Below are 6,568 nucleotides of genomic sequence, written 5' to 3'. Positions count from 1 at the left end.
AAAGAAAGGAGAAAATATTAAAAATGTAAACAACTTTTGACTTGGGTCAAAAGGGAGATCAAGTGATAAGTTATTACATTTCAAGCTCACTACACCTGCTGTGATCAACCTTAGAATGCCTTCTGTCTGATATTGTGGGAAGAAGTTTGGAACCATGAATGCCTTTTCAATGGTCGGTTGAAGCTGTGCTCTTGCTAGCACAGGGGGTCTGCAAGGTACGGGTTGGATTCAAGCTCCGTAGTCCCAACATTGGCTTTGCTGTTTAATGACTGCCGTGATTCAGAGTTGACTCGAGGACAATTAACAAGAACAGCAGAAAAGTTCATTCCAAATGAAAATTTACATTTAACTTGTAGAGTCTGGCTTTGATATTTGGAATGGTAAAACCCTGAGAAGTTGTTATTATTTGTTTGATTGTTTGAACCAATCTTATTTCAGTAGGATTATGTGGCCAACAAGGACTGAGTAATGGGGGAGAGAGGTGATGAAAAGTGGAGAAACTGTATCCTGTGTTCTTTCTTTCATGAGATAATATTGTGATAAATAAAAAAAAAAAAAGACTGCCTAAAAACTGCTTCCCTGGCCAAAAGGAGCTGATCATTAACTAGAGAGGCAAGGGATACACCTGTACATACTGTGAGATAAAACAAATGTTGCATATACTAGAATAAAACTTTGAGTTGATTCTGACTTCAAGTGGTTCTATTGGACAGAACAAATCTGCTCTGTAAGGCTCCCAAGACTATAAATCTTTGTAAGAGCAGACAGTCTCATTTTTAATCCCAGTGAATACTTGTTGGATTTGAACCACTGAATTTATGGTTAACAGCCCAATGCTTAGCCCACAGAGCCACCAGGGCCCATCGGGCAGCCTATAGATGTACCTATCTCTAGATTTTATCTGGGAAAACCTTCCATTTTGTTTCACTTTTCCAAGAAACACTATTCCAGTTGTTTAGCTACGGTATTTAGTAATTAGCACATCATCTTTGAAGGACAAAGATTAAGGGCTTGACTATTCACTTGAAAGGTGATAGCTCAACCTCACCCAGCGAGCCCCACCAGAGAAAGACCTGATGATCTACTTTGGTAAAGATCATCCAACCAAACCCACTGTCTTTGAGCTGATTCCCATACAGAGACTCTAAAGGACAGTCTGAGCTACTCCACAGGGGTTCCAAAGCTGTAACTGTGCAAACATAGGCCACCTCATCTCCAGCAAATCAGCTGCTATATTTGAAAAGCTTCACAGCTGGCCACTTGACTCCCTATGCTACCAGGGTTCCTTTCTGTTAAAATTAGAGCCTTGCAAAGCCTATGAGAAAATCCTACTCTGTCCCATGGATTCACTATGAGTCAAGAAGGAACTCAATAGCATGTGAAAGCCACAGAGTGTCTTCTATTTTTTAAGACAGTTTGATTTTGTCTCTGGTGCTGGGTTAAAACAAAACAAAAATTCACTACCAGGAAGTTGATCCTAGGCATAGGGATCCTATAGGACAGATAGACCTACCCCCGTGGGTTTCTGAGGCTGTAATCTCAAAGAGAGTAGAAAGGCTCATCTTTCTTATCTGTCTCCTGTGGAGTGGTTAATGGTTTGAACTGTCAACCTTGTGGTTAGCAGGCCAATGAGTAATCTACTAGAACACAAGGGCTCGTAGCATGCTTTTATATGTTTTATCTATCATTCTGGTCCAGCTTGTAATACTTTCCTTATTTTAGTTCTCTGGGGAACACAGAGCTTCACGGAGTGGGCCATTCTTAATACAGAACCAGCCATGCTTGGGACCAGTGAAGATCTTTGATGTCCTCATTTGGAATTTCATTCACACAGTACATTTTCTCAAGAAAAGGAAATGCTGTGTAATTATAGATGGGATGCTTCTTTGAAAACAACAAACTACAGCAACAACAAAATCCCTGCAGATTGCTTCTCCCTCAAAGCTAAATTGTTGGTTGAGGGGCTTTTAAAAAGAGAGAGAGAGAAAGGAGAAAATGTAAAATTGAAATGGACTTGGAGTCTTTATGGAAAAAAGAAGTTTATCTCAAATTTATATATATATATATATATACACACACACACACACATACACACACACACACATATATATGAAGAACAGAAGGAAGTGTTCTTGGGCTGAGTCTCCCTGTAAATGTTGTGAGCTTCCACGGAGATCTGGGCCTGGAGCGAACTCTTTATCCCTGATTGGCCTCCTGGATGGGCTGCCTTGCCTGTGTGTGTCACTGAAGTTGTGGAAGTTGGAGAAGACCTTTCCCCTCTTTGTTTCATGATACCACGTGTGTTAGTCTGGGTAGACTAGAGAAACAAACCCATGGACACACATATGTGTATAAGAAAGAGATTTATATACAAGAGCAATTGAGCATTGAGAAACCATCCCAGCCTAGTCCAGATCAAGTTCATAAATCTGATATTAGCCTATATTTCCGATATCAATCTATAAAGTCATCTTCAGACTCACGAAACACATGCAATGATGCCAAATGCAGTGGATCACAGGCCAGTGAGTAGAAAGTCTTTGGATCCAGTGTCATTGGAAACATCTCAGCACTGGCAGGGGTCTCACTGGGGTTGCGTCCATGTGGCCTGTCTTCTGCAATGTCTCCCAGGGAGTAGCAGAGAGAGAGAGGTGTCTTCTGCCTCCAAGGAGGAAGTACCAGATTTCCCAGAATTCTCAGCAGAAGGCCATGCCCACAGAAGTCTCATTGGCTATCTCCAGATTGACAGCCTAAACTCCACCCCTACACTCTTAAGCCTTATAGTGACACCAGATTAGGTGACTACCACACACACCATGGTACCATGGTAGCTAGGAGTTTGGGATCAAGAATGAGGCTGCCTGGAATTTGAATCCATACCCTATTATTTTTTATTGTTGTGATGCTGTGAAATAACAAATAACCTCTAGTGCTTTCATTACCCAGACAACTTCTCCCAGGGCTCCTGTAAACATTAAAGAAGGTAATATTTTAAACCAGTGGTTCTCAACCTTCTTAATGCCATGACCCTTTAAAACAGTTCATGTTGTGGAGACCCCCCAAGCATAAAATTATTTTTGTAGCTACTTCATAACTGTAATTTTTGCTACTGTTATGAATTGGGTGACCCCTATGAAAGGGTCATTTGACCTCCAATAGGGTCGCAACCCACAGGTTGAGAACCACTGTTTTAAACCCGAAGAAAGTAATGTAAACCTTTCATGAGAATTAGTTATTAAAATTATCATTGACATTGTAGCACATATTCCTATATTCATATGAAAGATGAAAAATCAAATGCACAAGGAATTTAAACAGTAACTCTGAATATTTTATTGGATTCTTCCAGGCATTTATATAATTCTCTGTGGTGCTTATCTCAGACAGCATTCTGCCCCACTCAACAAACTCAGCATAAATCGCTGCTGCTGTGTATGCAGGACACATGAATGTTCTTTTGCATTTACTTACATAGTTCAGAAACAGTAGTTAGTGACATTATTTTTTTATTTTGGGGGAGCAGGAAAGACAGATTAAATCTAGTTAAGATGTGAAAAATATCTTCAATTTTTCATTTTTTAAAGGATAGTTGCTAGAATTAAATGTTTGTTCTTATTGACTACCCATATGTAAAACCATAAAGGCACATGCAATCACAAACATAGTTTTCAATTTTCAATCATTATTGGGGGCTTATCACAATCGATACATACATCCATTGTGTCAATCACATTTGTATATTTGTTGCCATTATCATTCCCAAAACGTTTACTTTCTACTTGAGCCCTTGGTATCAGCTCCTCATTTCCACCCTCCCTCCCTCTCTCCCTCCCTCCCTCCCTCCCTCCCTCGTGAACTCTTCATCATTTATAAATTATTATTATTTTATCATATCTCACACTGTCTAATGTCTCCCTTAAACCACTTTTCTGTTGTTCATCCCCCAGGGAGGAGGTTATATGTAGATCCTTGTAACCAGTTCCCCCTTTCCATCCCACCCTCCCTCCACCCTCCTGGTATCTCCACTCTCACCACTGGTCCTGAAGGGATCAACTGCCCTGGATTCCCTGTGTTTCCAGTTCCTATCTGTACCAGTGTACATCCTCTAGTCTAGCCAGATTTGTATGGTAGATTTGGGATCATGATAGTGGGGGTGGGAGGTGGTGGAAGCATTTAGGAGCTAGAGGAAAGTTCTATGTTTCATCATTGCTACACTGCACCCTGACAGGCTCGTCTCCTCCCTGAGACCCTTCTGTAAGGGGATGTCCAGTTGCCTACAGATGGGTCTTGGGTCCCCAATCTTCACTCCCCCTCATTTACAATGATATGATTTTTTGTCCTTTGATGCCTGATACCTGATCCCTTCAACACCTCATGATCACACAGGCTGGTGTGCGTCTTCCATGTGGCCTTTGTTGCTTCTCAGCTAGATGGCCTCTTGTTTATCTTCAAGCCTTTAAGACCCCAGACACTATATCTTTTGATAACCGGGCACCATCAGCTTTCTTCACCACATCTACTTATGCACCCACTTTGTCTTCAGCGATCGTATTGGGAAGGTGAGTTCACAAAGATATGATCTTTTATTCTTTGATGTCTGAAAACTGACATATTTTTCTAAAGCCCCTGTCTTAGTTCCTTGAAAAATAGTATTTGTACTAGAAGCATCATCTCCAGAAGGCAATATTTATAAAAGTGATAAGTCAGTGAGCCCACCTGTCATTATATACCGTGTGAGCATTCCTTAAAGCAACTGGAATTGAAGAGAATTATAACTACCTAAGCATAATTAATGACATCTTTTTAGTATGTATATGCCAAAGAATCCTTGTTGGCACCATGTTTAAGTGCCCCATTGCTAACCCTAAAATTTGAAACTTGATTCTACCAGGTACTCTACAAGAGAAAGAGGGAGAAGTGTACTCCTCTTGACATTAGAAGTGTGCAATTCCGGTGGGACATTTCTATTTTGTACTAGATAGCTGTGGAGTCCGAATAGAGCTTCTGAGACCCCATGCAGTTAAGGTTGATGTGGGAATAAAATGAAGATATCTAGCATGAGACATGCTGCAAATAAGTATTTTACCAGCGTTCATTTTCAGACGGTGGATTTTGCACAAGATTGTCTTTAGGATTGTGGCATCAGGCAGCGTGGACGTCATAATACATGGGAAGCTGGGTCCAATGCAAGGGTTGCGGAGGAACATAAGTGGAACTCCCAATCTGACGTTCTGCATTCAGGTCTTTGACGCTACGTCCACCTAACCTGTCTCCTTTCTTTGATCTAGCTTTGCGGTTGATGCTGCTCCTTACCTCCTTGGTGTTGAGGACTCTCACACTGCTCCGTTGGCATGTTTGCTCTTTCCATGGCCCACGGCCCTTCTTAGTTACCTGTCCAGAATTTTGTTTCATCTCTGCTGTAACACCCAAAATGCACTCAAAGGCTGAGGACATTTTTATTAGTTCCTTACACAGCCACGTCTATTTAAATTGATCTGGGATGTATATATTTTTGGTATCTATTTCTGCTCTGAGGAGAAATGGGGATATGAAACTAGACAAGATTAAGTGAGATGATGCATGCAAAATATATAGCACAGGGCCAAATCCACAGACAGTAGTCAATAAATATTACATCTGGTAGATTTTGGCAAAGAAGGTCTAATAGGTTTTTTATTAGTAAATTTAATCATTGTCTGCAGACATGGCATGTGAAATATCAAATATCTGTGAAGCTTATTAGCTTAGGCTATTCACGGATGACAATTAATTCTTTTAGGAGAATATTAAATTACATCCTACAGTCTTCTCTATACTGCACTGTCCTGTGAAGTCAGTTCTCATTTGTCCTTGTAGACTTTCACACATTTGCTTTTGCCTCCTGGTAGCCTGAAACAGACAGTTGGGGTTTGCTTGACTATATTTATTCTAAAGTTTGCTTTTTAAGCTTGAATGTGCTTAAGAATCACACCGGGAGGCTAGAGCAAGCTGTGGTGAAGAATTCCAATGGTGCCCAACTACTAGAAAAGATAGCATCTGGTGTCTTACAGGTTTGTCTCAAAACGATGAGCCAACTAAGTGAGATATCAGTTCTGTCCACATGGAAGAAACACACCATCCTGTGTGATTCAAAGACTGTAAAAATAAAATCCAAATCTGGAGGAGGAAACAATTCTAGAGCCTCAGTTCTAAACACCTAGATTCTGGAATGTTAAAGATGATAATGGATGTCTGACATTCATCCATGGATTAAGCCTCTGGTGATCTCCACTGACCATAGTCTAGGAATGAAAATAGCCTTAATATCAGACAAAGATCATTGTAAGGTGGCTATAAGAACTGTGGTTAGGCTAGAAAGTAACACTTAGCCATTAGACCCCCCCCCCTTTTGAAATATTTTGAATTTATTCCGTTTTAAAAATTGTTCTGCTTTTGTTTTGTTTTGTTTGTCTTTGTTTTATATGTTTTTCTGTAAAGATAAGTCAGAATGGGTGGATCTATGAAGACAGCAATTGCATAAATAATTACCCAAGGACATAGAAAACGTGGTGGGGAGGGGAATGGAGCA

The sequence above is a fragment of the Echinops telfairi genome, unplaced genomic scaffold (genome assembly GCF_000313985.2).
Source record: "Echinops telfairi isolate 266 unplaced genomic scaffold, ASM31398v2 ScPeMD7_6;HRSCAF=24_0, whole genome shotgun sequence".
NCBI classification, from domain to species: Eukaryota; Metazoa; Chordata; class Mammalia; order Afrosoricida; family Tenrecidae; genus Echinops; species Echinops telfairi.
This window is presented reverse-complemented; position numbering follows the sequence as displayed.